The sequence below is a fragment of the Lepisma saccharinum genome, chromosome 8 (genome assembly GCF_977018435.1).
Source record: "Lepisma saccharinum chromosome 8, izLepSacc3.1, whole genome shotgun sequence".
Lineage (NCBI taxonomy): Eukaryota > Metazoa > Arthropoda > Insecta > Zygentoma > Lepismatidae > Lepisma > Lepisma saccharinum.
In genome coordinates, this window is record NC_139236.1 from 91,725,259 (window position 1) to 91,740,746 (window position 15,488).

General features: G+C 39.6%; 1 long non-coding RNA gene across 1 annotated transcript in view; it reads left to right on the forward strand.

Annotated features, from left to right (window-relative positions):
- Positions 1–569: 569 nt before the first annotated feature.
- Positions 570–15,488, forward strand: part of LOC145991648 (uncharacterized) — a 30,709-nt gene continuing 15,790 nt past the window's right edge. Inside the window, exons 1-2 of the long non-coding RNA XR_014442086.1 lie at positions 570–1,089; positions 12,863–12,927. This is a non-coding gene — a long non-coding RNA (uncharacterized LOC145991648). The remainder of the gene's footprint in view (positions 1,090–12,862; positions 12,928–15,488) is intronic.

Consider the following 15,488-nt stretch of genomic DNA (forward strand, 5'->3'; position numbering starts at 1 on the left):
TTCAAGATGCCAAAAATCTAATTTTATCTAGTGTAAATTGAAAAATTTCCTGAGGGGGGGCTCGAGCCACCTCATGCCCACCTTCGATACGTGCTATTAACAATAACAGGGGGTATAAAATATTCTCAGTCTTGCCTCGATAAATTTCTCTCCTTAAATTATTTTCACATTATTCAAGAAAATTTCTCTCCTTAAATTATTTTCACATTATTCAAGAAGCCAAAAACCTAATTTTATCTAACTTAAATTGAAAAATTTCCTGGGGAGAGGGTCGAGCCCCCTGTGCCCCATCTTGGATACGTGCTATTATTAATAACAGGATTACTGAACATTCTCCGTCTTGCCTCGATAATTATTTCTCTCCTTAAATTATTGTCACATTATTTTATTTCACACCACAAGAAACCAAAAACCTCATTTTATCTAGTGTAAACCTAAAACTTTCGGGGGGGCTCAAGCCCCCTAAGCCCCCCCTCTGGATATGTGCCTGTGCTCTATATTGTAAATTCGTTCCCTAATTTTTACACTTATAAGCAAAAGTATGAATTGAAGATTTATTTTTCAGGACCATGTTTTCTGTGCTGGGCTCCCAGTGACCGACACTCCATGTAGAATGTTGTTTGAAGAAAGAGTGATAGGAGTATTCATTCATTGATTTCACAGGTGAAAACTGGAAAGAAGATAGGAGGAACGTAAGTGCTGCACAGTCAGAATAGAGAAGTTATTGTCAGCATGCATAAGTTTATGAAAAAGGAAGCTGACAGTTGTCTTACGTTAAACAAGTGCAAAAGATGTTTCCGCAACTACTGATATATCAGTAAGTGCTTGGAAATGCATCTTAAATGCCAATAATCGCAGCAAAGTAACTGGGAAGGGGTTAGTAATGTCTAACAAAATACGCAGGACGAAAAAGAAATTTGAAAGTGATGTGGACAAATTTGACAAGTGTGTTATTCATAGAAGAGTTAAAGAATTTCACAATCGTGAAGGACAGTGTCCTACTTCTGATTCTCTGTTGGTTTTGCTGAAGTGAAAAATAAACTTTAAGGGAGGAAGATGGGCTTTGTGAATTTCCAGCTGCACTTGAAGGTAAGTAACTTTTCTTACATTGCATAGCCTTAGTTTTCGAACTTTAAGCAAGTTGTTATTATTGACATGTTTATGAATTATTAGTTGCTAATGTAATGTACGAGACAACAGCATATAGCCTTTGCCATTTTCATGACTGGTGGAATTGTAATTTACGCAAATTGCAACACTGCTCCTATAAGTCACGTGCCATCTTCTGCAGATGACAAACATTTCCCACTATATGCATGTCAAGATGTAGGCTAAACCAAATGTGCTGGAAGCACGTTTTATATTAAATTAATGTCATATATATTTAGAGGTAATATGTACTATGTAATGTAATCTAGGGGTACAGGGACTTCTTGGACATCCTATAGTTTGTGTATATGTTAACTCATACGTAAACATCTCGAGTGCTCTTGTGGAGACTAAACCGCGTTTGTTAGAACCTGTCCCATTTCCCGCGCTAGTAATCACTCGAAAGTTTCGGTGCCAATGAGAAATGAGGAAAAAGTCTTTTGCTGGGCTGCGAGGAGCGAATGGAAGGCAGAAGAGAGGAGCTTACGAAGATGCTGTTTCCACGTAGCAGTCTAACTCACGTGTTTTGTTTGTGTCTTGTTGAAGCTTGTTTTGCAAGCGTGGTGCTGATTAGTGTGCAATTTAAAATAGCCAGGGTGGAATTTATTCTGGTGATATTTGCTTGTGTCCTTTTTGTGTTTAGTGTCATCTGAGCTGGAACATTCAGGAAGAGGAATTGTGTCTATTCGTGCATTTCCACATATTTTATTCACAGCCTGGCTTTGGCTCTCCTCAGCACGGAGTTCACGCGGTCTGCAGCAGCAATGCTGCGTGGTTTCTACTAGAAAAACCAGCGAGCAGCAAGCGGGACAGGTTGTAACAAACGCGGTATAGCGAGTACTCATCGGGTGCAAGCTTCTTGTCTGCAGACTACACCTCAAGGTCAGTAAGCAGCAGTGCAGGTGCCTCTTGTGTTGAGAGGTAAAAATACTGTGGGGGAACAACCTCCTATTTCTTCTACTGTCATCACAATGTCTTTGTCACCTCTTCCTTTCCGTGCCTCTCCAGTATTCCTATTTGCTCTGCAGTCCCCACATCTTTACCACAATCCTGCTCTTCTATATTCTAAGGCCGCTGTAGACTGAAGCATTACCCATTTTTGCTAGCATAAGTGCTATGTGCTTTACACGGAAACATTTCATTAAACATTTCGGTTACAATGGATAATATATACAGCATGAAAGAGACGTCAAGTTACACTATCTATGGTGAGTGTCCGGTGTTTACAATTGAATCAACTTAAATATTCTTCATACGTGTACTGTATACGTTATAAAGTATGTATTTAAGCAGCACCATTGATTTGTATGTAAAACCTCTTTATGGGAAACGTTATTTTCTCAGATGAATAGTTATTAGCATTAAAAATGTGAAGTGATTTGTTGTTTACGTCTCACTCCGCACCATTATATCTGACCAAGAGGTCACTTATGATTGGTTATACTGCAGAGATAGGATGGATACTATCCTTGAGAAATGCCATAAGGTTTTTCACTTTACACATTAGCATTTTGGTCATGGCGTAAATGCTAAGGGAAATATTTTCGTCTAAAGCTGGCCTAAGGCAATTTAATTAGTAGAGACTCGCCTGCAGTCAAGGATTCAGAGCTCGATCTACTGTCTGGGTTGCCACACAAAATTTCTTCCACTTGATGGTTCAAGTTGATAAGGTAGTAGTAGCCATTTGTGCACCAAAATAAGATTTTTCATTGTGATACGGCCAACCTCTGTGGCAGAGTGACTAGCACAGCAAGATTGTCCTGACTTCGAATTTTAGCAGGCATGGATGTTCTTTGTGAGTGTCTCATCATCAATTTCATTATATCATCACTCATCCTCATCTTTGTGACTTGCCAAAAGTGGCAGAAATGCAAAGTAAAATATATCAAATCCAGTGATCACAATGATACATTTTAAAAGTAGTTTCACTACAGCTACTCTTCCAAAATGTAGCTTAGCTTGCTACACTACTCCTGTTGTCTACTTGCTACTTCGCTACTTTTGTGCTTCTTCTGCATAAAATACTTAAAACAACCATATGGATATTCAAAAGAAGACCCTATTATAATAGTTGCACTTACTGGAAAATAGATTCTATTATTTATTATGATGCAGTCATTTGATAATTTTGATAGCAGCGTTACTTCATTTACCTGTTTTTGCTATAGTATTTGTGAGTAACGTACCTAAGTAAGTGATATATCAATTCAAATTTCATGTGTGTGTGTTGTGTTAGGGTGTTACCCAAATGATTACAACTATACACAAATAAAATTTTGAAGGATTATTTATGCTTTGTATATCTTCATATTTTTCTTGAGAATAAATATTTCATTTTTTAATAGGCTCATATCAAGGTAGTATTTTTAACAAAAAATATATCTCACAGACTCTTTCAAGGATTATAATTGTTGCAAATGTGATGGATAACCAAATTTTCTGAATATCTAGTAAATTATGAATCTTCTATAACTGACATTTCCACTAAAACTTTATGTAACACAGTTTTAAAAACTACCCCATAGAAACATGACCGCTGTGCATTCTCGCATTTCTGTCCATTCAGTTTAAGGTAAGAAATGAGAAGTCCAACTTGCGAGGCCAGTGGGGCACTCAAAACTCAATTCACCATGTTGATATGTCACTGGTCCCTGGCTGTTTTGTCCTCTGCTCTTCAAGAGTCTATATTACTATGGCCTACATAGAGACTAAGTATGGGACAGTTTTAAATGAAATAATGGAAGTAGGGGCAATAATTGGAGGGTAAACTATGCTTTGCAATGATCATTTTACTCATTAAATATTCCTGCTGCCCACATGAAGATTAATACAACAAGGTCTTACATGTGTGCGGGTTCTGCTCATTAAGTCATATCGAAAATATTTGTCACTGACTACTTTTCAATTGGAATATATCATATATATCAAAGTGAACTTTCACGTGTTGTGCAAAAGGGGAATAACATTAAAATCTGATATTTTCAATTTAAAATTTTAAACAGAATGTTTGTTTTGGGAGAGGGGTATTTGCTCGACCCTTGGAGATAGCTGGGGGATGCTTCTATGGTATAAATGAGAAACAGGTGGAGCGATGCTATACGTAAGTTTTCCTGCTGGGAATGCCTCCCTGAAGACACAGTGGAAATTTTGTAATGAAAGGGGTCTAGGTTCGATACTTGGCGGAGGCACATAGTGATTCGGATCCAGTCTCGATTATCTTTTCTGTGCATAAATTGGATCAAATTAAAAACTAGGAAAGACTCGTAGTTGGGAGGATGGGAACCTCCTGCACCACCATTCTTCACACTGCTCATCATCATTCATCATTCTTCCTCATTCTCAAAAGTAGCAGAAAAGTCAATAACTCGCATGTACTTTTTAAATCATAAAATATATTGAGCAAATTGACATGTAAGCCCAAGTGTTCTAAATGTATCGTAATTTTAAAATTTTTGAACAAACATCATGATGAAAATAAAGGAAAGTGTATGTGCATCGTTCTTGTAACACGTTTTTGCACTGCAAGTTGTGTTTTACAGAGTAATATTTAGCATTTTGCTGTCTCTTACACCATGGGTGGATATCCACAGGATTTGTTCAGAGAATAGTGCAAAGGAGGCCTTCTTTTCCAGGGGTGTCGCAAAACTAGGCATGTTTCTCCCCAAAATTGCGATGCAGCTAAAAGAAAGTAGATGTTAGCTGGAATATATTCATGTTCGTTATTTGGGTATTAGAGTTATTCAGATACTAATGAAGTAAATTACGCACATATCTATAATCTGCGATATCAAGATATTCATAATCTAGATTATCTGTATTTCCATGTAATAGACTTTGTCTTTATGAACCTCATTGAAAAAGTAAACACTACTGTTGAATTTTGTTATGCTGTTACCACATTCAAAAGTTATCTCAAAATGCTGAGAAGAAATGTAGCTATAGCGAAATTTTCGCTAAAAGTACAGGAATTTTGTAGCTAGCTACAGTAGCATGCTATTTCCGACCACTGATCAAAACAAACAACCATTGTGCATACTTTTCCAATCAATTTTAAAGTTCCAGTTAATGACTTTCTCTTGTTTGTGAGGGTGGAGCATTTATGTTACTGCATTCATTTTATCAGTTAGAAGTGTTTCTGTGCAATATACACTGTAAAAAAAAAAAATAGCATCACTTCATTATTTTTGGTCGTCAGCATTTCGCTCGTGAATTATCAGTTGTTTTATTGATTTAATTCGACTTGTCGATTTGTTTTCCTAACAATTATATAAAACACTATATCTGTACAATATATTTTTATTATTTAAGTCATAGTTACATACATAATGTACTTGACAGAACTAATATCAAAATTATTGCAAATATAGCTTGTGGAACGTTTTCGCACAAAGACAATTTTTACAAGTAAAAAGATTGAACAAAGGTTTTAAATGCATCATGATATGTTAATTTGAAATGATAGTAAGTAAATACATTGACTAGTACTTAGTGTGGCCACCTCTGGCCTTCCTAAGTGCTTCCAACCTTCGAGGCATGCTATGAATGAGATTTTGACAATATTCGACCTCAATTTCATTCCAAACATGTACAATTGCTGCCATAAGTTCCTCTTTTGACCTGTACGTCTGATTACCAAGTTTTTTGCACATCATAGCCCACAGGTTTTCTATAGGATTCATGTCTGGAGAGTTGGGTGACCACCAAAGTCTTTCAATATTCATATCATGAAACCAGTTATTCACCACCTGAACATGGTGACAGGTTTCATTATCGTCTTGAAAAATAAAGTAGTCCAAATTCTGTCCAGAAAAATGATCTCCTGCAGTTTGTAGAACTTTCCGATTCAGGATTTCCAGATATTGATCAGCCTTAACGGTCCATGTGCAAAATGCATCCTGCCAATCCCTTTTGCAGAGAAACATGCCCAAATCATAACACTGCCACAAAACTTCTGATTTTCTAAAATACAAGATTTTGCAAGTTCTTCTCCCTTCCGCATCCACAGTTTAACTGAGCTGTCATTCCCCAGCAATTTAAATCGTTTTTCTTCAGAAAATATCACAATTTCCCAATCTGCATCATTCCATGCGCCATAACGTGTGACAAACTCATGTCTAGCTTTTGCATGTGCGTCAGTAAGTCTGGGTTTTTTACGTGGGACGTGTTTAGAAACACCCTGTTTCTTTAGTCGGGATACTACAGTAGCATGAGTAAGATTAACTCCCACCTTATTTTGAAGTTTATGTGCAATTTGGCGTGAACTCATTCATCTGTTCTTCAGTGCCATGTCCTTTATCATACGATCCACTCAAGGTGATGTCTTTTTCTTTCTGCCACAGTGACTTCTCAGTGATGATTTTCCATGTTCTTGTTACTTTTGCAGGCAGCGGCTAACTGTGGATTGATGCATTTGAAGTTGTCGACCAATTTTTCTCTGAGAATGGACCATCCATATGCAAAGCAAGAACCATTCCTTGCTTACGTGGTGAAATGTCACACTTTCTGCTCATTTCTTTCGAGAAAACACGCTCAAATACACTACACAGCACCAGAACACTTCACAAATATGATAACGTATACAAACTGTCAATAATGAACATGTAGTTGCAACATAAAACACGTCACAAGTTGCACTACTAACAATCGTTTTACAGATTCCTGACAATTGATTACAAAGCCTTGCAGCAGTAACTGATTGCAACACCCTCTAGCGGACACTCCAAACACTAAATCAACATAAGAATAACACCACACTACGCAGTGAATCCAGACCAATACTTCAATCAATTGATTTCAAGTTGTGCAGGAAAGATGCATGCATGCAAAACTCAAAATTGTCAACATCCGTAATAAGAATTGTAACGGTCGGATTGACCATTACTGGTTTTGGTATATTGTAATAATTAATTGCTGGCCAGCTACAAGGGTAGGGTTAAGTAATATGTTTCCATGAGTGTACTTTTATGTTATTATTGCTTGTAAGTGTATATTATTGGATTGTGCTTTGCTGGATATTAGATTCCCCTGTTTTTTACCTCCCCGGTTGGGGGAGCTAGCTGTCTTACAAAAGACCGTTGGCAGTGGAATTTTCCAACGCTACGGGGTCCACGTCCACGGACGTTTACCCTGACTATAAAAAGAACCAGTGGGCTTTAGCAAAAAAAAACAGTGTTTCCCCATTGATCGACGAAAGAGGAACGTCTCCTCAAGTTTAGTCCACTTATGGTGGCTAAACTGGATATCATAATGTAGCATCTGGTTATGCCAGCCCCTGTTGCTGTCCCAAGTCCCCTTTTAGAAAAAGCTTTGATTATGTGGATATTTCCGAATTTGATTAATTGATGCCCAAACGAAGGAGTGAAGGCGTAAGGAAACGCAAATTGTAACGGAATATCATTTAAGCTGAGGATAGGCCCACCGAGATAGTTTTGCTAACTCGGTGGTAAGGGAAGTGCCGATGGTTATGCCATAGGTGCGCATATATATTATTAGAGATTTGGTAATTTGATCTATGCAAGACACTCATGGAAACGCTCTGTAAAATATGTATATATATAACTACGTAAAATAAACCAATATATCCTACGAGAATGTTATAATTTCAAGAACTACGGTACTGTCCATTTAACCAGATGTATATTCACTTGCTGTATATGTGTAAACGAACCAGGGACATACAAATATAAATTGTTATGTGAAACCCCCCTTTTGTAATTCCGGCGCAAATATAATCTGCTCGCTTGGCACCCAGGGTGAGGTGAAAGGAGAGATTGAGGGATGAAAGTAGGAAGTAATCCAGAGGGCCGGATAGAAACGAGGGATAGGGGGGCGACACTTTCACATATGGGGGCTCTATTGTCCAGGATATATCTTGTTGTATAAATTGTCGTCAGGTCTATAGGTTTGAAAGATAGACGGACTGACGGACGGATAGATTTTTTTAAATTTTTACAACGAAGATTGTACAGAAGTGAATGTTATTACGTAGTGGAAAAAGTAAAGTAGAAAAAATGGCAGTACAAATTGATAGAGATTTGCTTGGACAGCTATTGGGTAATCAGGATATAAGCGATAAATCTCGGGAGGAAATTATTAGGGACTTAAATAATCTTGCTTTATCGCGCACTGATCAGCAGAGTGCTAAGGAAGAGGAGAAAAAAGTTCAGAAAATTCTCGATAAGTCAAATTTACCGATTCCAGTCTTCACAGGGAGCGATGACAAGATTTTGCCGCATGATTATTTGCAAGAGTTGCTGAATTTTAAGGATGTCATGGACATTTCGGAGAGGTCATTGTTTGACAAGATTCTTCCGTTTTCGCTAAGGAGGGCTGCAGGGGATTGGTTTAGATTTTCACGCCCGTTTGAAGATTTCAAGAGCTTTGAAAATGCTTTCTTAGAAGAATATTATTCTGTAGATTATAAGAATGAGATTGAGAGATTGATTCTGAATCGTTTCCAAATGAGCGAAGAATCTCTTGTATTGTTTATTCGTCGAATGAGAAAACTGTTTTCTCTGAGACAAAAAGTGACAGAAGAATGTGAAGTTATCGAACATATTCTATCTCATGCACACCCTAGTTTCCGAAGGCATTTGTATGGAATGCAATTTCATACTTTGAAGGAATTGGAATCTGAAGCAGCCATTGTTCAGAGAAGGTTGTATTCAGAAAGACTTTATTATTCACCACTCGCCGGTGAGACGGAATTGTCATTTTCTGAAGTTTGCAACACTGAAGAGGACACCTCGCGAAGAACAGGAGTAAAACATTTGGCTTTGTCCGCGAGGACAAGCGAGGGGGGAAATGAGAGTGACCAGCTACCCTTATGCTCTCTCAATCCAGGTTTAGGAAAAAGGATCAAGGGCTGTGAAACAACCGCGTTTCTAAGAAGGGGCATTGTCGGTGATGCGACCGTAGGGCACAAGAGACCCTCTTTTGATGCGACTTTTGGACAAGCGGGGGCCAATAAAAATTCTGCAAAGATAATTTGTTGGGGCTGCCGTAGTGAGGGCCATAAACTTCAGGAATGTCAACAGGCCAATAAAAGGAACCAACCCGCTGGAAAGGGAGGTCAGCAGCGTCCCCAAATAAACATTCTGTCGCCCACCGGGAGAAAACGCAGAAACAAAGGCCGTTTTTTGAATGGAGAAAGCTGTTTTCAGCAAGACTTCGAACCTCTCATTCAATGTAAGATTAACAAGAAACGCTTTGTATTATTTGCAGATACGGGAGCTTCAGCTTCTACGCTAAGTTTGGAAACAGCCAAGTTGTTAGAGAGGGATGGGAATAAATTCATGAAGACGAGAAAATGGAACATTTCATTAGCTGTGGGCAGCGTTACATCAGCTGGCGAGATGTATGCTACTGTTTGTATTAATAACATGAAATTTAGGCATAAATTTATCATCCTTGAGAATTGTTTCCGAGACATAATCGTTGGAAGGGATTTTTTGAGGCAGAGTGGGATAATTTTGCACATTGAGGAGAACGGATGGTCGTTCAAAGATAGCGACGTGATTTACACGTTCTCGAAGCGTGCATGTAAACGAGAATTCGCTGTTACAGTTATGCAGAGAAATAACGTGGTCCAGGAAAGGAATAACTCGTCAGATCACTCGCGCCTGGATGGATGCAACACACATGCACAAGAGAATAGCGGGAAGTCTACGAATGAGGATACGGGCCAATTAGTGGATTCCCAAGGACTCGAAGTTCAGAAGACTGCAAACGCTGGTGCATTATGCTCTCTGAAAATCTCGAAAGAGGTAAAGAGAAAACGGAGGAAGGGAATAAAAAGGGAATGCAAATTTCCTCGAAAAAATTCCATTTCTACGGACAAGAAGAACCATGCATTATCATTTTTGCCTTTTGCTTTAGAGGACAATGAAAATGATGAATTACTGGTTTCTGAGAGGCTACAAGAAACTTCATCGATTGTTTCAGAGCAAATGAGAGACAGTTTGTTATCTCAAATAATGAAACAACTGAAGGGAAAGCATTTCTCTGGGAGTAGGAAGTATAAGGAGAAAGTTGCTAAGTTGGCCAATCAGTCGTTTTTGGATGAGGAGGGAGTTTTGTGCAGGAGGATAGACTGCAAGCAAGATTCTAAGGGAACAGCCAAGATATGGGTCCCGTTGAGTTTGAAATCTCAAATATTGACGTCAAATCACGATTCTGAATTTGCAGGACACTGCGGAAAGCAGAAGACGATAGCAAAAGTCAAGGAGAAATATTCGTGGCTTGGAATGACACGAGATATCGCTCGCTACGTCAGAAGTTGCGTTCCCTGTACTGTTTCCAGCAAAAGGAAGACAGAAGAAGTGAGACTGAAGTACAAGAAAACGAGCCCAGCCTTACAGATGTTCCCGGATGAAGAGAACGAAATCAAAAGTAGGCCATGTAAATTTCGCATTGGAGACAAGGTGTGGCTGAAAGAGCACACTATATCTGGCAGATTGCGTAGTGTTAATGGTGAACTTGAAACGGAACACTCAGGTCCATGTTTATTGTCTGGAAGGATTAAAGAAGATACTTTCAGGGCAAAGAATGGGAAGGATTGTACGATTGTGGAAGGTGAACCAGGCCAGTTGTCCAGCCATAAACCACCAGCTTTTGCTGCGAGGTGGAGGGACAGAAAACGGTTGAGGGGAGCCACGCGACAAGCTCCTAATGAGGGTTAGGAAGACTACCGTCTGGCCGCCTAGCCAGCAATCCCAGCTGTCATAATAGCCGACCGCGGATCTTATTTTTATTTGATATTTTTTTTTATTTTAGTTTTCATTTGTATATAACTTACCCCCATTTTCTTCATTTTCACAACACTGTTTATTTATTTGCGTGTCTCCAAGTTATAAACAGAAAGACACATTGTGGATTTAGATTCGAGAGTCGAACCAGGACTCGGTGGAGAGTCGAACCAAGGACTCGGTCAGGAGTCGAAGCCAGGTATTCAGTTTGGAGTCAAACCAGGGACTCAGTTGGGAGTCAAACCAGCGACTCAGTTGGGAGTCAAACCAGCGACTCAGTTGGGAGTCGAACCAGGGACTCAGTCGGGACTCGAACCAGGGACTCAGTCGGGACTCGAACCAGGGACTCAGTCGGGACTCGAACCAGGGACTCAGTCGGGACTCGAACCAGGGACTCAGTCGGGACTCGAACCAGGGACTCAGTCGGGAGTCGAACCAGGGACTCGTTGGGGAGTCAAACCAGGAACCAGAGAAAACCAACTTCAAGGAAGATGCTGTCAGGAAGACTTCATCCTAGAGAGGATACTTCAGTGGCGGACTTCACAAGGAAGAGGAAGCTTGGTGAATCTGTGAACATTGTGGACAATGTGATAAAGTGAATGAACTAGTGACTATTTCATTTTTCAGATACTCTGAGAACAGTTGAATACTTTAGTGGGTATTGTGTAATTGTGTTGGATGATTTTGTAAATATGGTAATCTTGTTTTGAGTGTATTGTTTTTTTCTTGTTCCTCTTGAAGGGGGGAACTATGTAACGGTCGGATTGACCATTACTGGTTTTGGTATATTGTAATAATTAATTGCTGGCCAGCTACAAGGGTAGGGTTAAGTAATATGTTTCCATGAGTGTACTTTTATGTTATTATTGCTTGTAAGTGTATATTATTGGATTGTGCTTTGCTGGATATTAGATTCCCCTGTTTTTTACCTCCCCGGTTGGGGGAGCTAGCTGTCTTACAAAAGACCGTTGGCAGTGGAATTTTCCAACGCTACGGGGTCCACGTCCACGGACGTTTACCCCGACTATAAAAAGAACCAGTGGGCTTTAGCAAAAAAAACAGTGTTTCCCCATTGATCGACGAAAGAGGAACGTCTCCTCAAGTTTAGTCCACTTATGGTGGCTAAACTGGATATCATAATGTAGCATCTGGTTATGCCAGCCCCTGTTGCTGTCCCAAGTCCCCTTTTAGAAAAAGCTTTGATTATGTGGATATTTCCGAATTTGATTAATTGATGCCCAAACGAAGGAGTGAAGGCGTAAGGAAACGCAAATTGTAACGGAATATCATTTAAGCTGAGGATAGGCCCACCGAGATAGTTTTGCTAACTCGGTGGTAAGGGAAGTGCCGATGGTTATGCCATAGGTGCGCATATATATTATTAGAGATTTGGTAATTTGATCTATGCAAGACACTCATGGAAACGCTCTGTAAAATATGTATATATATAACTACGTAAAATAAACCAATATATCCTACGAGAATGTTATAATTTCAAGAACTACGGTACTGTCCATTTAACCAGATGTATATTCACTTGCTGTATATGTGTAAACGAACCAGGGACATACAAATATAAATTGTTATGTGAAACCCCCCTTTTGTAATTCCGGCGCAAATATAATCTGCTCGCTTGGCACCCAGGGTGAGGTGAAAGGAGAGATTGAGGGATGAAAGTAGGAAGTAATCCAGAGGGCCGGATAGAAACGAGGGATAGGGGGCGACACTTTCACAGAATACAGTGATGCTAATTTTTTTTTACAGAGTGTATTACTTGTATTTCAACAGAACTGTGGATCCTGTAGAACATGAAAGATTTATAGTCTCTAAAGATTTTAAGTGGTTGCAAAATAAGTTATTAACTACAATATCTACTGATATAAACTGCAGGTTGGAATGTTGATTAGTCTGTTATCAAAAAGTAGCAAATATTTTTAAAAATGACTTAAAAGTTTAATCTTTTGCAGATTCTGCATTGGAATGACTAGGATGACTACACTGCTTCATCTACTTCTGGAGTAACAGCTGACAGGTAAGAGCAGAATACTATAAGTATCAATTGTAACAGGAACAGGTTTGATACACATCTTAAACAAAAGTTACATGGGGCTTCCCCGATGGTGTAGTGGTAATGTCATCACCTTGTAATCAAGGGGTCCCAGCTTTGATACACAGAAGGGGTAGTGGTTCAAATTCCACTTTAAACTGAAGGTCCAGTCTCGATTAGCCTGTTTGTGCATAATGGGAACTTAAATACAAATTCAAACAAAAGTCCTGTAAATTATGGGTCAACCAGACATAAACCTTGTCCATTCTATATCCGGCCCTCATTCACAGTGCACAACGGTTATTTTGACAAAATACAGGGAGTCCATAAGCTCCTGCAAAAAACTAAAACACTATAACTTTTTAGCTGTTGCGTTTAACAATACACATTTGTTGGGTGAGAAGGGTGGAAGTTTAAAAGTTTTGTTCCGGCCACACTGCTCAGTGACGCTTGCACTCGTAATCACGTGATCATGTGACTTAAGATGGCGTCCATCCAGGGAAAAGGCACAGTGTGTTCTGTGGTTTGCAGAGTTAAAATCTTGTTTTTCAGTGCAGAGAAAGTTCCAGACAACATATGGGAAACCACCCCAGCAAATTCAAGTATCAAGAGATGGTATGAAAAGTTCAAAGCAACCGGAAGTGTGTCAGATTTGCCACGCAGTGGAAGGCCAGGATCGAGTGACTATGTGATTCAGTCAGTGCAGGTGAAGGCCCGGCCCTACAAGTTAAAATTTGTTCGCAATCTGAAAGACTAAGACTGTGACATGAGAATGTTGTTTTGTGGGTTAATGCTTACACGTTTACAAGGTGATGGTGACCTTCTGTCTCAGATTCTGTTCTCAGACGAGGCCACATTTCATGTGTCAGGAAAAGTGAACAGGCACAATTGCCGAATTGGGGGGGTTGAAAATCCACACGAGTTTGAAGTGCAAACTCGGGGAAGTCCCAAAGTGAATGTGTGGTGTGCGATTTCAATGGACCACATCATTGGTCCATTTTTCTTCGAGGAAGACACGGTAAATGGCAACAACTATCTGAACATGCTACAGGCATTCCTTGTGCCAGAACTTAATATGTTAGGCATCATCATAAATGATGTCCACGTGCAACAAGATGGGGCGCCGCTGAATTTTGCCCTTGAAGTTCGGCAGTTTCTTAACCAACCATTTCAAGGTAGAAGGATTGGCCGAAGAGGGCCCACACCTTGGCCTGCAAGATCACCAGACTTGACACCTTGCGATTATTGGTTGTGGGGACATGTAAAGACCGAGGTGTATTCACAGAAACCAGCTAATCTGGATGATCTAAAAGAAAAAAATAACGAGATGTGATTCTGAATATCCCAGGAGAGCACCGTCAGCACGCAATTCTCGGTTTCACAAAAAGGCTGCAACAGTGTTTGAACGTGAATGGTGCACAATTGGAGGTTTGGCGATGATCCTAACAAGCAGGAAATAAACTTTGAACCTTTCTGTAAGTACACACAAAATATTTTGTTAATTAACTTAATAGTTTTCAACTTATAGAGTTTTAGTTTTTGCAGGACTTTATGGACTCCCTGTAATATATTGTTGAATGATTCAAGGGAGACTGTAAAAAGCTCAAATATCTCTCCAGACATCAGTGCTCGGTCAAGCGGCAATACACTACACAAGGTAACATTCCACAAATAGCGGAAGCACATGACGTCAGGAGACTCTGCATATTTCGATACTACCAGGTTCAAACCCGTCCTCGGCTGGCAAATACGGAACAGTTGAGCATGCAGCTAGGAAGTACACTCTGTAAAGAAAAAATAGCGAAACCACAATTCTCACAGTAACTTACACAGAAAACCATAGTTTTGGCCCGCTAGAAAATAAATAAAAGGAAAGGAAGAGTAGGATAGTTTCGTTGCGTTATCTGCGACACCTGTGGTCACAAACTGCGCTAGTCAAATGTTTATGTATCAGTAATATTCCTGCCAGATGGCACTAAAAGTGCCTCATCAGTTATCGTCGTGAGAATTCTGCATTGCAGTTGTGATGTGTAGGCCAAGGTAAACAGCAGTAAGTGACCTTTCTGTGCTTTCTCATTGTTTGTACAGTGTCAAGTGGCAGTATTGTTGTTGTGTAGTGTTGTTTTTGTGTGATATTGTTGCTGTGTGTGGACTCTAAACAAGTAAAATGGGTAAGAAATATGACTTGTAACCACATAAGCAAGGCAAAATTCTTACTTTGCAAAGCAAAGGTAAATCTCTCAGGGAGATCGGTGGAATACTCAAAATCCACCATTCAACAGCAGGAAGGGTAATTCACAAGCAAAACCAGCATAACAAATTGTCACTTCGGCAACAGTGTGGTAGAAAAAGGGAAACATCACCCAGAGTAGATCGGAAAATGAAAACAACAGCACTGCACAATCGAGGAAGGAGTTCCCACCAACTCGCTTCTGTAATTAGAAATGACCTTGGAATTGCAGTCAGCCATACAACTGTATTGTCTCGACTGCGCGAAGTGGGTATTGGGAAGAAGAAACTGCGTAAGAAGCCGAAGCTGACACAAG